This window comes from Bos grunniens, chromosome 13 (assembly GCF_055505025.1).
Source record: "Bos grunniens cultivar Pamir isolate PY7600 chromosome 13, Bosgru_T2T1.0, whole genome shotgun sequence".
NCBI classification, from domain to species: Eukaryota; Metazoa; Chordata; class Mammalia; order Artiodactyla; family Bovidae; genus Bos; species Bos grunniens.
The window spans coordinates 81393449-81409427 of record NC_141177.1 but is presented as its reverse complement, the minus strand read 5'-3'; the positions used below and the strand labels follow the sequence as shown (position 1 = coordinate 81409427).

General features: G+C 41.9%; 1 protein-coding gene and 1 non-coding gene across 6 annotated transcripts in view; one reads left to right on the top strand and one right to left on the bottom strand.

The window, feature by feature from the left end:
• PAK5 (p21 (RAC1) activated kinase 5) overlaps nt 1-15979 on the bottom strand; it is a 422360-nt gene that overhangs the window by 398239 nt on the left and 8142 nt on the right. The gene's annotated exons all lie outside the window — the stretch shown is intronic.
• LOC147361303 (small nucleolar RNA SNORA1) lies at nt 751-859 on the top strand. Its single transcript, XR_015140070.1, has one exon. It is a non-coding gene; the product is annotated as a small nucleolar RNA SNORA1 (small nucleolar RNA).

Here is a 15979-nt window from a genome sequence, read left to right as displayed (position 1 = left end):
ACTTTCCCTACTTTGATGATATCTGTTCCCTCCCTTTAAAATGACCATGGCCTGAGCCACATTATTTGGGACACAGAGTTCCATTAATGCCTTGGAGGAGATGCCTTACCCACTGGTCCGCCACTGCCCTAAAAGAATGTAATTGCATTACATGGGTAAATGATTTACTCCTGGGGAATATATCATTCTTTCTGATGCATTACAAGGTCAATTGTAGCCTTACTCCTGTCCCAATTTTCGGCATTAGATGCGTTTAACAGTTACATGCTTAATTATCTAAGACTCCATTTCAGCACTTATATCATCTCATCCATTTGGATATGACTTTGAGTGCAGCTTACTCGGACTCAGTGCCCTATTACCCAGTGTACACATGCTGTTATCATCTACAACAATAGATGGTCCAACTTACATTTGGCCAGCAAAGAATGGAGCCTTTGAGAACTTCTGAAAGATCTGTGAAAGTTTTCAGGAACAGGCTAGCAAATAACAAGTATGGATGCATGAGCCCTTTAAGTCCACATGCCTAGGACTCCCAACCACCGGTACACAAATACCCAACACTGCCAGCCCAGTGGGATGTCTAATATCCAAAACTGAACTTCTGATTTCTCCCCCAGAAACGTACTTCTCCCAGCTTTCCCTTGCTTAGCTGAAGACAATCCATTGTTGGAGTTGCTCAGACCAAAAAACCTTAGCATCATTCCCAACTCCTCTCTGTCTCCTATCTCGGACCAAATCCTGAGAAAACACCACCTTCAAGATATATGCAAAATTAACATGGCTACATTGAGAACACAGGTTTTGCTTCCATCATTGTAATTCTATTGCAGTGGTGACAATGAGACCTGTAACTTTTTTTTTTTTTGCAAGGCAGGAGACCTGGGTTTGATCCCTGGGTCAGGAAGATCCCCTGGAGAAGGGAATAGCTACCCATTCCTGTATTTTTGTTGGGGAAATCCATGGAAAGAGGAGCCTGGAAGGTTACAGTCCATGGGGTCATAGTCAGACATGACTGAAGGACTAACACTTTCTTTTCACTTTCACGAGTAAAAATTGGATATAACAAGGCTTTTCAATATTACAAAAGATGAAGGAATGAACAGCAATGTACTTGCTATATTTAACTTCTAGCATCCTACAGTAAATTGCTTGAGGAAATTGGATCCCAAAGATTATGGGTAAGGAATTTTGAAGCATGTCTGTACCTCACCAAAGCCCAACTAAAAGAATTATGGACTGACAGCTGTGGACTGAGCAAAATTTCTTTTTGAAAGGGCTATGGGAGCTTGGAGTGCTGTAGTTCATGGGGTTTCAGAGTTGGAAATAATTTGGCAACTGAACAAAAATAATCTTATCTTGAAGATCATGATTTTGGAGGAACTAAGGTGATTGGCAGTGGACAGAATCAGAATATGTGAAATTCCTTAAACATTTATTGACTTAAACAGTTTTTCCTAGCTTTTAGTTTTGTTGATATTTCTTATAGTCTCCTTTGTTTCTGTTTCATTTATTTCTGCCCTAAACCCACAGCAAACATTATCCTCAATGGTGAAAAGTTGAAAGCATTTCCCCTAAAGTCAGGAACAAGACAAGGGTGCCCACTCTCACCACTACTATTCAACTTAATTTTGGAAATTTTAGCCACAGCAATCAGAGAAGAAAAAGAAATAAAAGAAATCCAGATTGGAAAAGAAAAACTAAAACTCTGTTTGCAGATGACATGATCCTCTACATAGAAAACCCTAAAGACACCACCAGAAAATTACTATAGCTAATCAATGAATATAGTAAAGTTGTAGGATATAAAATTAACACACAGAAATCTCTTGCATTCCTATATGCTAACAATGAAAAAACAGAAAGAGAAATTAAGAAAACAATTCCATTCACTATCACAATGAAAAGAATAAAATACTTAGGAATAAATCTACCTAAATAAAAAGAAGACCTATATATATAAAACTATAAAACACTGATGAAAGAAATCAAAGATGACACATAGATGGAGAAATATACCATGTTCATGGATCAGAAGAATCAATACGGTGAAAATGAATATACTACCCAAAGCAATCTATAGATTCAATGCAATCCCTATCAAGCTACCAATGGTATATTTCAGAGAACTAGAACAAATAATTTCACAATTTGTACAGAAATACAAAAAACCTTGAATAGCCAAAGCAATCTTGAGAAAGAAGAATGGAACTGGAGGAATCAACCTGCCTGTTGATTCAGACTATACTACAAAGCCACCGTCATCAAGACAGTATGATACTGGCACAAAGACAGAAATATAGATCAGTGGAACAAAATAGAAAGCCCAGAGATAAATCCACACACCTATGGACACCTTATCTTTGACAAAAGAGGCAAGAATATACAATGGAGAAAAGACAATCTCTTTAACAAGTGGTGCCAGGAAAACTGGTCAATCAGTTGTAAAAGAATGAAACTAGAACACTTTCTAACACCATATACAAAAATAAACTCAAAATGGGTTAAAGATATAAATGTAAGACCAGAAACTATAAAATTCCTAGAGGAAAACATAGGCAAAACACCCTCTGACCTAAATCACAGCAGGATCTTCTATGACCCACCTCCCAGAATAAAAGGGAAAATAAACAAATGGGACCTAATTAAACTTAAAAGCTTTTGCACAACGAAGGAAACTATAAGCAAGGTGAAAAGACAGCCCTCAGAATGGGAGAAAGTAATAGTAAATGAAGCAACTGACAAAGAATTAATCTAAAAAATATACAAGCAGCTCATGGAGCTCAATTCCAGAAAAATAAACGACCCAGTCAAAAAATGGGCCAAAGAACTAAACAGACATTTCTCCAAAGAAGACATACAGATGGATAACAAACACATGAAAAGATGCTCAACATCACTCATTATCAGAGAAATGCAAATCAAAACCACAATGAGGTACCATCTCATGCCAGTCAGAATGGCTGCTATCAAAAAGTCCACAAACAATAAATGCTAGAGAGGGTGTGGAGAAAAGGGAACCCTCTTACACTATTGGTGGGAATGCAAACTAGTTCAGCCACTATGGAGAACAGTGTGGAGATTCCTTAAGAAACTGGAAACAGAACTGCCATACAATTGTATTGCTGGGCATACAATTGCTGGGATTGAATGCCCAGCAATCTCACTGCTAGGCATATACATCAAGGAAACCAGAATTGAAAGAGACACGTGTACCCCAATGTTCACCTCAGCACTGTTTACAATAGCCAGGACACAGAAGCAACCTAGATGTCCATCGGCAGATGAATGGATAAGAAAGCTCTGAGACATATACACAATGGAATATTCAGTTCAGTTCAGTTCAGTAGCTCAGTCGTGTCCGACTCTTTGCGAGCCCATGAATCGCAGCACACCAGGCCTCCCTGTCCATCACCAACTCCCGGAGTTCACTCAGACTCATGTCCATCGAGTCAGTGATGCCATCCAGCCATCTCATCCTCTGTCGTCCCCTTCTCCTCCTGCCCCCAATCCCTCCCAGCATCAGAGTCTTTTCCAATGAGTCAACTCTTCGCATGAGGTGGCCAAAGTACTGGAGTTTCAGCTTTAGCATCATTCCCTCCAAAGAAATCCCAGGGCTGATCTCCTTCAGAATGGACTGGTTGGATCTCCTTGCAGTCCAAGGGACTCTCAAGAGTCTTCTCCAACACCACAGTTCAAAAGCATCAATTCTTCAGCGCTCAGCTTTCTTCAGAGTCCAACTCTCACATCCATACATGACTACTGGAAAAACCATAGCCTTGACTAGATGGACCTTTGTTGGCAAAGTAATGTCTCTGCTTTTCAATATGCTATCTAGGTTGGTCATAACTTTTCTTCCAAGGAGTAAGCGTCTTTTAATTTCATAGCTGCAGTCACCATCTGCAGTGATTTTGGAGCCCCCCAAAAATAAAGTCTGACACTGTTTCCCCATCTATTTCCCATGAAGTGATGGGACCAGATGCCATGATCTTCATTTTATGAATGTTGAGTTTTAAGCCAACTTTTTCACTCTCCTCTTTCACCTTCATCAAGAGGCTTTTTAGTTCCTCTTCACTTTCTGCCATAAGGGTGGTGTCATCTGCATATCTGAGGTTATTGATATTTCTCCCAGCAATCTTGATTCCAGTAAAGAATGCATTTGAATCAGTTCTAATGAGGTGGATGAAACTGGAGCATATTATACAGAGCATATTATACAGTCAGAAAGAAAAACACCAATACAGTATAATAACACAAATATATGGAATTTAGAAAGATGGTAACAATGACCCTATATGCGAGACAGCAAACGAGACACAGATGTAAAGTACAGACTTTTGGACTCTGTGGGAGAAGGCGAGGGTGGGATGATTTGAGAGAATAGCATTGAAACATGTATATTACCATATGTGAAATACATCACTAGTCCAGGTTCAATGCATGAGACAGGGTGCCCAGGGCTGGTGCACTGGGAGATGGGAGATGGGATGGGGAGGAGGTAGGAGAGGGGTTCAGGATGGGGAACACATGTACACCAATGGCTGATTCATGTCAATGTATGGCAAAAACCACTACAATATTATAAAGTAATTAGCCTCCAATTAAAATAAATTAATTAATTTACAAAAAAATAAGTAAACCATTTTGCCTATATTACATGTAAAAAAAAAAATCTTTACACTTTGTGCAGAAAAATAAAAAGATAAATGAGAATTGGGTGACTTCTCACAACTGTTACTGCTACAAGCCTAGTCAAGTCATCATCATCTCATTTGAATCTATCACGTCCGCCAGACTTCTTCCTCTGCCCCTCTCAAGAGAGGCCAAAGTGACTCATTTAAACTATGTCAGCTTCTGAACTCTGCTTAGATCTCTCCAGTGACTGCTCTCCTCCCTGACCCCATCTCCTTCTGCTTCTGCCCTCATTCACTCTGTTCCAGCCACACTGGCCTCTCTGTACTTCCTCAACCAACTGGGCATCCCATCCTTTGCATGGGGCTCTCTCTGCCAGTGATGCTCTTCCATATGAAACAAGGGTAGTTTACACAGGTACTTCACTTTCCACCTTCAAGCGCCACCTTCTCACTATTTCAACCCTCCATTTAATACTGCACCCCTTCCTGCCACCATCTCAGCACTTCTGATCCCTCTTAATGACCACTCTATTTTTTCAAAGCACAAATCCCCTTCTTACAGTCTAAGCGTTTACTTCTGATGTTTATTGTCTGCTGTCTGTTTCTTTCCACACAGGAGGAATTTGCATCTCTGTTCACTGATGTGTCCCCATCTGCTTAAGGGCCACCCCAAATAAACACAGTGGTGCACAGTGAATGCCTACTAAATGGATGAATGACTAGCTGGGGACAGCAACTGTAATATATTTCCTATTTTTCCTCTAATCTATCAAAGGACAAAGCAGAAGCAAGCAGACACCACCCTGATAGGGAGACCCAATTAGCCTCTTCATTTTAATCCTAGCTGTTAAATGATTAACTTAGACTGAAGGTTTTTCTGTTTCCTGGTGACACAGAATGTGTCAATGTGCTTTGAAATAAAATTGAGGTCTGGGGAAAAAAGGAAGGGGGACCACTTTCTGAAGTCTTCTCTCACTCCTCTAGCTCAAGCAAATAAAAACTCTGGGGATAGCTCTGGACTTTTCTATCTCATTCGTTTTTCATTACTTGTTTTATTATTACTTTTTAGTAAGGCACAGGGATGTCATTATTCTCTGTCACCCTAGGGGATTCCAATATTGACTTTGAGATTTTTCTAGCCATTCTATAGAATGCATATTATTTATAAGGTTCTACTTTACTTCTGTGGGCATATTTGCATTCTGAATGTTTTAGACTTTCCAGATGATAATGTCTTATGAAATATGATAACATCTTTTTTGATATTCCCATTGTTGTTCAGTTGCTAAGTCGTGTCCGACTTCTTGCAACCCCATAGAAAGCAGCACACCAGACTTCCCTGTCCTTCACTATCTCCTGAAGTTTGCTCAAGTTCATGTCCATTAAGTCAGTGATGCCATCTAACCGTCTTAAGACTATATGATTTCTTTTTCCATTTTAGTTTAATTCAAATGAAAGAGGATTTTTTTTTCACAAAGTTGAAAAAACATTGAAAAAATTAGTTGCTGAAGCCTATGTAACTGTGCAAATATTCCCACCAAATGCCTGCAAATTTTATCCTTTCAAATTTCATACCATCACAGAACACTTAACTCTAGACTTTTTTTCTAGGATGGAATTTTTTAAACATATCTCTCTAAAATGTCACTCACCTTACAGTTAAATAAACTGGCTTATTTCGGGAAATGGCATGAAGAAGAAACAATACACAAGAATAAGAGGATCCCAAAACGTAGAACAGTCTTCTGATTCAAAGATTACAAATGTGAAAGATGTTAAGGACCAAAAAGGGTAATATAAACAAGTAAAATGGCCAGAGAGCACACAGTAGGGAGCACTGGGGACTGCAGCAAAGTGAATATTCCATTATCTAATCTATGCTGGAGGCAGCTGCTACTCAGCGCTCAGCCACAGGGGATGGTGGCCATGAGGAAACATGGTCAGCGTTGCCAAATTTTGTACTTGTGTTTAGATGATTTTTTTTAAAAGGAGCCCCTGAATTTTTAGGAGAAACGTCATATTATGTATGCCAATCACAGCACATCTAGGGCATAAGACTAGAAACTCTGCTCTAAATTGGCATTGTCAAATGTTTAGTTCCTAATAGAATTCACAGTGCTCTCCTATACCTTCCAGCTTTAAAAAGACAGCTCAACTATATTTCATGGATAGTAAAAGTCTCCCATTGCTGTTCGCTAGTTTGTGGTTCCCTGATTCCTAGTTGTTAGTGGGCTCTTGGTGGTGAGTGTTTCTATCAGCCAGTGTAGACTGCTAATATGCCAACACAGGTACTGTGGCAGGAGTCCCTGTGAAAGTAGACACACACTGCTATCATGGAGACTAACTATATGCTGCCTTTAAAATCCCTGTGGTTATCACCCAAGAATCTTCTATTTCTGAGAATATTTCCTCAAAAACATGGTCACATGTTTTTGACATGAGACCCTGGATCCCACACTGGAGAAACCTTTGGTTAGACCACTGACTTTGATTAATTTCCATCCCAAGCTTTTTGGTTTTTCTCACTTCATAGCACATCTGTTACTAAGGAAACAAGTACCAAAGATTAGGGCAGAACTGAATAAAACCCCAGATTTCAGTATAAAAATCAATAAATGCTCAAGCAGGAGTCACATCACCAACCAAGAATATTCATACCAGGTTTGGGACAAATGAACAGGGGGTGTAAGTTGCATCCAGTAATCAAATAATTGTTCTTAATGTTTTTCAAGAAGTTGAGTTTATTTATGCTATTATTGGAAAAGAAGAGAAGCAAAAGGTAAAGGAGAAAAGGAAAGATATATCCATCTGAATGCAGAGTTCCAAAAAACAGCAAGGAGAGATAAGAAAGCCTTCCTAAGTGATCAATGCAAAAAAATAGAGGAAAACAATAAAATGGGAAAGACTAGAGATCTCTTCAAGAAATTTAGCAATACCAAGGGAACATTTCATGCAAAGATGGGCACAATAAAGGACAGAAACTGCATGGAACTAACAGAAGCAGAAGATACTAAAAAGAGGTGGCAAGAATACACAAAAGAACCATACAAAAAGGATCCTAATGACCCAGACAACCATGATGGTGTGATCACTCACCTAGAGCCAGACATCCTGGAGTGTGAAGTCAAGTAGGCCTTAGGAAGCATCACTATGAACAAAGCTAGTGGATGTGATGGAATTCCAGCTGAACTATTTCAAATTCTAAAAGATGATGCTGTTAAGAGTGCTACACTCAACATGTCAGCAAATTTGGAAAACTCAGCAGTGGCCACAGGACTGGAAAAAGTCAATTTTCATTCCAATCTCAAAGGCAAAGCCAAAGAATGTTCAAACTACCGCACAATTTCATTCACTTTACACACTAGCAAAGTAATGCTCAAAATTCTCCAAGCTAGACTTCAACAGTACGTGAACCGAAAAATTCCAAATGTTCAAGCTGGATTTAGAAAAGGCAGAGGAACCAGAGGTCAAATTGCCAACATCTGCTGGATCACAGAAAAAGCAAGAGAATTCCAGAAAAACATCTACTTCTGCTTCAGTGACTACACTAAACCCTTTGCCTCTGTGGATCACAACAAACTGTGGAAAATTCTTAAAGAGATGGGAATACCAGACCACCTGTCCTGCCTCCAGAGAAACCTATATACACGTCAGGAAGCAATTTAGAACCAGACATGGAACAACTGACTGGTTCAAAATGGGGAAAGGAGTGTGTCAAGGCTGTATATTGTCATCCTGCTTATTTAACTTATATGCAGAGCACATCATGTGAAATGCTGGGCTGGGTGAAGCACAAGCTGGAATCAAGCTTGCCAGAAGAAATATCAATAACCTCAGATATGCAGGTGACACCAATCTTATGGCAGAAAATGAAGAGGAACTAAAGAGCCTCTTGATGAAAGTGAAAGAAGAGTGAAAAAGCTGGCTTAAAACTCAACATTCAAAAAACAAAAATTATGGCATCTGGTCCCATCACTTCATGGCAAATAGATGGGGAAACAATGGCAACAGTGACAGATTTTATTTTCTTGGGCTCCAAAATCACTGCAGATGGTAACGGCAACCATGAAATTAAAAGACGCTTGATTCTTGGAAGAAAAGCTGTGACCCACCTAGACGGCATATTAAAAAGCAGAGACATTACTTTGCCAACAAAGGTCCATCTAGTTAAAGCGATGGTTTTTCCAGTGATCATGTATGGATGTGAGAGTTGGATTATAAAGAAAGCTGAGTGCAGAAGAACTGATGCTTTTGAACTGTGGTGTTGGAGAAGACTCTTGAGAGTCCCTTGGACAGCAAGGAGATCAAACCAGTCCATCCTAAAGGAGATCAGTCCTGGGTGTTCATTGGAAGGACTGATGTTGAAGCTGAAACTCCAATACTTTGGCCACCTGATGCAAAGAGCTGACTCATTGAGAAAGACCCTGATGCTGGGAAAGATTGAGGGCAGGAGAAGGGGACGACAGAGGATGAGATAGTTGGATGGCATCACTGACTCGATGGACATGAGTTTGAGCAAGCTCTGGGAGTTGGTGATGGACAGGGAAGCCTGGTGTGCTGCAGTCTGTGGGGTCACAGAGTCGGACATGTCTGACTGATTGAACTGAACTGATTGTTGGAAAGCTGGCTCTTAGCTTACAGTTTGCTTCATTACTTTTCAGTATACATAGAATATTTACTTTATACCCATATCCAATATTAGAATCTGTCTCTAACTAGAAACAGAGAATTAATCTTTCCTTCCATGTGTCTTTCTTTTATCAAAAGTAGAAAATTATTACTAGCATACAATTTTTTTTAAGTAAATGACTTAGATCACATTATTGCTAGGTTCCATTTCAGAATTTTAAATCATGGCATTACTCTTCATTTGCACTTATTTTTTAGCCTAGGTAACATCCATTCATCCACAAACTCTATTAAAAATGAAGACCTTTAGTATGGATGCATAAAGCAAGGTGCTAGGGGACTCAAAGATGAAGAAACCAGGTATCTTCCTTAGGAATTATCAGTGTAGTACAAGAAGAGAGTCAAGGAAGAAAATAGCTTCAAAAATACTGTGATAAATGCCTTGAGAGGTCTCCCAGTGAAGGAGTCCTCGAGCCTAGAAAAGAAGATAAAGGCCTCAAAGGCCTCAGGCCTGCACAAAGAAGATAATGGCCTCAAGGGCCCTTGCTGAACCAGCTGACTTCGGGGATGACACCACTGAACTTTAAGTCCCACCCCGACACTCCGGGCAGATTGCATCAGCCCAGGGCCCCCTGCCCCTGTTCATCCACAAACTGCCATCTCAGCTAAAGATTACCCAGAATGCACCGCCTGACTAAGTCTTCCCTATTGCTTCTGCAAAACCTCCCCTTAAATATGAAGCCTCCTTGACCTAGCACGCTCTGCCTGGTCCTTAGACCGGCTGTCACCCCTCCTTGCCTGAATAAAGGCAGCCTCTGTTGAGGTCGTCTCCCTTTCTTCACCACCTTGTCTGGAACTCTACCTACACCAGAACCCTGTGGAAGAATGTGGAGGACGTGGACAGCTCCACACTCCCAGCTGGATTCCCAGGAGGTTCAGTGGTAAAGAATCCTCTGCCAATGTAGGAGATGCCCTGAGACTTGGGTTTGCTCCCTGGGTAGGGAAGATCCACTGGGGAAGGAAATGGCGACCTACTCAAGGATTCTTGCTTGGAAAATCCTAGACACAGAGGAGCCTGGAGGGTGACAGCCCATGTGGCCACAAAGAGTCAGATACAACTGAGCATGCACACACAGGTAGCTGGTAGGAAATTTTCAGTGAGAAGGTGATCACCGGATGACAAGATGTTCATTTTGGAGTGGTAATGATGGCAAAGCAGAGACGGAAAGTTGGTACAAGGTCTAACTGAGAGATATTACGGGGAGATGCAGTGGGCCAGGGAAGGGCTGTTTAAGAAAGTTAAGCTGATGAGACTCAGGGACTCCTTAGCTGTGAGAAGGGAGAGTGCACTCTTGCCTGGAGCATAAGACAGGACCCAGCTTGGAGCTTGTTGTTCAGTTACTGAGTCATGTCAGACTCTCAGGCAATACTTTATAGCCCACCAGGCTCCTCTGTCCTGATTTCCCAGGCAAGAATACTGGAATGGGCTGACAGTTCCTACTCCAAGAGATCTTCCCAACCCAGGGATGGAACCCAAGTCTCCGGCATTGGCAGGTGGATTCTTTACCACTGAGTCACTGTTGCAGAGAAGAAGCCAATCTAACTCCATGTTGGAAGTGTTTCTTTGACTTGCTTTTGTTATAACCATATAGAAGGGTCTGCCTCAGAGAATTCTGCCCCTCTGCCTGATGGTTAAACTAAAGTGCCTTTGTACAGAACCTGTCCACCTATAGATGATAGGAAGCAAGAAATTAACACACCCACTGCCTGAGGCTTGACATTCTAGGAGATGTTTGCAAGATGAATGACCTTTTTACTTTGCTTCCTTACGTCCCCCCAATGTCTGATCTACAAAAGAACCTGGGATTCAGACCCTAATAAGATGGTTAATCAGAGGCACTAGCCTGCCATCTTCTCTGTCATCTGGCTCTGCAGTTGGTCCCTTCCTTGCTCAGCCCTTGTCTCTTGGATTCATTGGCCCATCGTGTGGCAAGCAGAGGGAGCTTGGACTTAGTAACACCACCAGGGAAGCCCAACTTGGAGGTAGCTAATAACTTAAAACTTTCATAACAGGCAAAACAAACTACTGTTTAACTCAAGTTATGAATAACTGTTATTTCAATATTATTGGAAAAGTCCTTTTTTGTTTTCATGTCTCAAAAAGCTAGAGGAGAATGAACAATGTACTGAACACCACACTTTCCTTTCCAGAGGAGAAAAACTCTACATTCCATTTCTGTAAGACTTTCTTCTTTAATCCCCTCCTCCATCAGTGTTTATGTTTTTCAAAGGTAAATTATATCCACATAGCAACTGTTCCTACTTTAGAGAAAGATGCTTTCTTTGAAACATATGAAGTATAAGTTTTCTCCACTTCACTTGCAGGAAGCTCTCTTCCTAGGTCAGTAAACCGCAGTAGAGCTAAATTAGGCAAGGAGGCAACTCACTTAAGAAAGATTAGCTGGGAAATCCATTTGCACGACACAAAGGACCATCCTTAGATGCAAAGGGATAGAGTTCCACCTAGAAAATAGTTAAGGTGTTTCTTAAATAGAATGCCAACCTTGAATGTGAATTGAGAAGTGATGCTAACGAAGAATGAAGATGTGAACACCTGAGCTTACCCCACCCTCTCCCATTTGTAATTGATTAAAAGAGTGACGGAACCAATAATGTTGGGAAAAGCCATCTCAGTCCAGTTGGATGGGGATGCAACAGAAGCTTAGGGATATCAACTGTGCTCTACAGGAAAGACAAAGGGACTCTGCCCATTCACCTTCATCATCAAGGACACAAATGGTAACTTCCTTCAAGACTGAAAGAATCCCAGAGCTGACATCTGTTTTAAACTGTAAATTAAAACAGTTAAAATTTGTTTTTTTTATACACACAACTAAATTGATTCCTGGTTTTGATCATTCCCTTAATCATAATACTGAAGACAGCAAGGCAATGAATAGCATTCCTTGCCCTTTTCCTGACAAATCTGCATGAACCACAATGCAGAATCAGAGGATTCAAGAGTCAAAGTGGGTTGATTAATGCAGTGATTCTTGAATTACTGAAGGTTCAAGGATGCCAAACAAAACTTTTAATTTACTGAGTTGCTTGCTGTATGCAACAGTCTATGTGGACACTGGGCCCAGATGAGGAAGGGTTTGACTCCTCTGCATGACTGTTTGCCTTGAGTAACCTACTTTATAGAGCTTTCATGATGATTAAGATTCACAGGTAAAATACTGGGATGAGGGTTTAACATATCTTCTTCAACATGTTAAGTACAACCACAGGAGTGCAAGCCACTTTTCTTATAATCTACATTGCTACTGCATGAGCAGCAAGTTGTGCGTATGTGTATATGTGTGCATAGCTCAGTGCGGCCTTTCTAAAACAGTCACCTGAGCAGGTGCAATCCTGACACTGGAGAGGACGACAGCACCAGGAGTCTCAGTGACTATACAGCTAAATATTCAAATATGATGTTGTTGTTGCTCAGTCGCCTAGTCATGTGCGACTCTCTGAGACCCCATGGACTGCAGCACACTAGGCCTTAAATACGATAAACCAAGCTAAAAATTGCTAAGTAGGTTCTATAAGCCTAGTCAGACAAATATGCCTTCAAAACAATGTAGAAACTCAGGCTTCAACTCAGAAGCCTGGGATCCCAGAACGCGGCTAAGTAGAGGGTCCCAGTCTCTTGTCCCATTGCCTTGATCCTTCTGCCCCAGGCTTCAGGTTCTGTATGTGGACTACGAGCTCCATCCCACCTCTCACTAATAAACAATCCTTCCTTGGCCTGTCTTGGGCCCCAGAGCCTCCTAAGAGGGGAAGTCTGAGGCTCCAGGAATGCAAAGCAGGGTCCAGTGGGGGCCAAGGTGGGCTCTGAGTGCAGGGGGCTTGGCTGCACAGGTGCCAAGAGGTGGGAGAACACAGCAGGTAAACTCTTTACTATACAGTATCCAGGGGATCCCTTGGTAATTTAAGATTTCCTGAGAACACAGCAGGTAAACTCTTTACTATACAGTATCCAGGGGATCCCTTGGTAATTTAAGATTTCCTGAGAACACAGCAGGTAAACTCTTTACTATACAGTATCCAGGGGATCCCTTGGTAATTTAAGGTTTCCTGTTTTTAGTGCAATTAAAGAATAATTATCTTTTTCTTTTTTTGCATCCCATTTGCAAGTGTCCTCTCCTCAGGGAAAAGGTTATAAAAAGCTATAAAGGCAACATAAACCTGGGCATTAAATTACCTGGACAACCACAGCCATGTCCGAAGTATGATGAGAACTGCAAGAAGAATACAGATTGATTTATGGGTGATTTTTTAGTGTTACATACCAAAAGTTGCTTCCCTGGTGGCTCAGAGGGTAAAGCATCTGCCTACAATTTGGGAGGCCTAGGTTCAATCCCTGGGTCAGGAAGATCCCCTGGAGAAGGAAATGGCACCCTACTCTGGTACTCTTGGTTGAAAAATCCCATGGATGGAGCCTAGTAGGCTACAGTCCATGGGATTGCAAAGAGTTGGACACACAACTGAGCGACTTCACTTTCACTTTCTTTCACCAAAAGTTAGGGGGCTCTCTGGTGGCTCAGCAGTAAAGAATTTGCCTGCAATGCAGGAGACACAGGAGACGCAGGTTTGATCCTTGGGTCGGGAAGATCCCCTGGAGGAGGGCATGGCAACCCACTCCAGTATTCTTGCCTGGAGAATCCCCATGAACCCAGGAGCCTGGCAGGCAACAGTCCACAGGGTCACAAATAGTTGGACAAAACTGAAGTGACTTAGCACACACTCACGCACCAAAAGTTATTTGAGCTCAGACCCATCATTCATAGTCGACTAAACTCAAATATTAAACAAATAAACAAATAGATAAGAAGAACTGACTCATTTGAAAAGACCCTGATTGTGGGAAAGATTGAAGGTGGGAGCAGGAGGGGATGACAGAGGATGGTTGAATGGGATCACTGACTCAAAGGACATGGTTTGAGCAAGCTCCGGGAGTTGGTGATGGACAGGGAGGCCTGGCGTGCTGCAGTCCATGGGATTGCAAAGAGTCAGACACGACTGAATGACTGAACTGACCGACTGAAGCTCAAACATGACTAAAAGACTTGCTCAGAGTTAAGATAATTCAAGATAAAAAGAAGCCTAGACTCATGCTGGTGCTCCATCTATTTCCAAACTATATTTCTTGTTTCTGCTAAACTGTTTTCTTCAGAGCATCCTTTCACTGGCTCTGGTTTCACTTGAGAATAGTATCTTTCTTTCAAAATGCCTGTGCAGGGATTTCCCTGGTGGTCCAGTGGCTAAGACTCAGCTCCCAGTGCAGGAAGCCTAGGTTCGATCCCTGGTCAGGGAACTAGACCCCACATTCTGCAACTAAGAGTTCCCAGGCCACAACTAAAGATCCTGCCTGCCACAACTGAGACCCTGAGCAGCCAAATAAATAAATATTTTACAAAAACAAAAACCTACCCATACATGAAGATCAAATCTGAAAAGCCAGCTTCTTCAGGACATGTCCTGCTGACTCCAGGAGAAAACTGCGTCTCTTATGTGGGGCACCACCATGCACACAGCACCACAAACCTTGGGCTCCTTGTGAATCTCCATCTCAGCAGCTGTGCCCTCTGCAGGGGAGGTGTGGAGGCCTGCAATTCAACCCTGTTGGCCTCCAAGTCCTGGGCTAATGGGCATTTTTATTCTTTCTGTTTGGTTTGATATGGGTCATTGACCTTCCATCCCATCTTTTTTAGTTCTATCAGCAGAAAGAAGACCATGGGACTGCCAGTCAAGGTGCCTAACCGCCCCCCACCACCCCGTGATGGCAAGTGAATTGCGGCCTGGGGAGTGGGGCCAAGCCCTAAGCACAAAAAACACTGGCCTGGGGCCCAGCCCAGGCAAACCCCTTGTGCATGGGCCTGTTTCTCTAGTCCATGATATCTAGACTCTAAAGCTGGCTAGGTTCCGGTTTGTTTGCAAGCCTGTTTTTTGGAGGTGGTGGTGGTTGTTTTGAGGGGACACTCCCATTCCTGGCAATTCTTTTAGTTATCTGAGAGCCTTATAGTAAATTCTTTCTTTACTAGAGTTTCTTTCATTTGCATGCGAACTAAGAGTCATTGCCAATACACTTGGCAGAGCCCCTGACACAAGAGTTAACCATGAGTGTCACATACTGAGTCATTATAACCTAAATATGTATCATCACCATATCTGTAAAACAGTGATTTTTTTTTCTAACTCATAAAACAACATTCAGTTCAGTTCAATTGCTCAGTCGTGTCTGACTCTTTGTGACCCCATGAATTGCAGCACGACAGGACTCCCTGTCCATCACCAACTCCCGGACTTCACCCAAACTCATGTCCATCGAGTCAGTGGACTCATGTCCATCCAGCCATCTCATCCTCTGTCGTCCCCTTCTCTTCCTGCCCCCAATCCCTCCCAGCATCAGAGTCTTTTTCAATGAGTCAACTCTTCGCATGAGGTGGCCAAAGTATTGGAGTTTCAGCTTTAGCATCATTCCTTCCAAAGAACACCCAGGACTGATCTCCTTTAGAATGGACTGGTAGGATCTCCTTGCAGTCCAAGGGACTCGCAAGAGTCTTCTCCAACACCACAGTTCAAAAGCATCAATTCTTTGGCACTCAGCTTTCTTCACAGTCCAACTCTCATATCCATACATGACCACTGGAAAAACAATAACCTTG